The 1317-nt window shown below is 37.7% G+C and overlaps 1 non-coding gene across 1 annotated transcript; it reads left to right on the plus strand.

Moving 5' to 3' along the window:
• The first annotated feature begins 393 nt into the window (after window positions 1–393).
• LOC121226123 (small nucleolar RNA R71) lies at window positions 394–500 on the plus strand. Its single transcript, XR_005924000.1, has one exon. It is a non-coding gene; the product is annotated as a small nucleolar RNA R71 (small nucleolar RNA).
• The last annotated feature ends 817 nt before the right edge of the window (window positions 501–1317 follow it).

Below are 1317 nucleotides of genomic sequence, written 5' to 3' on the forward strand. Positions count from 1 at the left end.
CGAGGATTATTACCCATGTAGTTTAGTTGCTCGTTATCCATGTTATGGGCATAAGGTTGATATTTCGGATGGCTTGTTCCATCGTTACTTGCTTCGCACTGCATTACTGGGTGAATCTGTGAAGAATTAAGAAAACCATCAATCTTTTTATTCAAGAATTCTACTTGATTTGACAGCATGGTGACTGAATCGACGTTATAAACACCAGCTGTTTTTGTTGGCTTTGTCCTCATGACTTGCCACTGATAGTTATTTAGTGACACCTCCTATATAAACTCATAGGCATCTTTCGGTGTTTTATTGTTGATGGTTTCACCCACCGCTGCGTCAACCATTTGCTGATTCGAAGGATTCAGACCATTGTGAAATGTTTGTACTTGGAGCCAAAGCGGTAACCCATGGTGAGGGCACCTTCTCAGTAAGTCCTTGTATCTCTCCCATGCATCGTAGAGGGTTTCTGAATCCATCTGCACAAAAGAAGAGTTATCATTGCGTAACTTAGCCGTTTTAGCCGGTGGAAAATATTTTAGCAAGAATTTTTCGGTCATTTGTTCCCAAGTAGTAATTGACCCTCGTGGTAACGAGTTCAACCACTGTTCAGCTTTATTCCTCAATGAAAAGGGAAACAACTGAAGACATACGACATCATCAGAAATGCCATTAATTTTAAATGTATCGCATAGTTCTAAGAAGTTGGCTAAATGAGCGTTGGGATCCTCATCCTGCAAACCATCAAACTGAACAAATTGTTGTACATTTGAATAGTGTTAGGTTTTAATTCAAAAGTATTTGCAGCTACAGTAGGTCTAACTATGCTTGGTTCAGTTCCTGTTAAAGAAGGTTTAGCATAATCATACATAGTGCGTGGAGCAGGATTTTGATTAATCGTAATTGCAGGAGGTGACTGATTGCCTTGGTTTTTAGCCATCTCTTCAGTTGGGGGTTGAGTATCGTCTTCTTGCTCGTTCTCTGTGTATCTTAAGCTACGCCTTATTTCTCTTTGGTTTCTACGAACTGTACGATCGATTTCTTCGTCAAAAAGTAATGGTCCTGACGAGTTTCTTCTAGTCATAAAGTATAAAAACCTGCCAAGAGAAAGAAAGAGTAGGTTAATAAATAATAATAAAAAAATTAAATTAAATTGAAAGAAACATAAATGGCTAAAGTAATAAAAATTGAGCGTTCTTAATATCTTAGATTCCCAGCAGCGGCGCCAAAAACTTGATCGCGTGATTTCGTGATAGGTTTTAAATATTTATAATTACTTGTTCTTAAACTAACTATTATTGCAATGTAGGCAAGTGTACCTATCGAACA

This window comes from Gossypium hirsutum, chromosome A03 (assembly GCF_007990345.1).
Source record: "Gossypium hirsutum isolate 1008001.06 chromosome A03, Gossypium_hirsutum_v2.1, whole genome shotgun sequence".
NCBI lineage: Eukaryota > Viridiplantae > Streptophyta > Magnoliopsida > Malvales > Malvaceae > Gossypium > Gossypium hirsutum.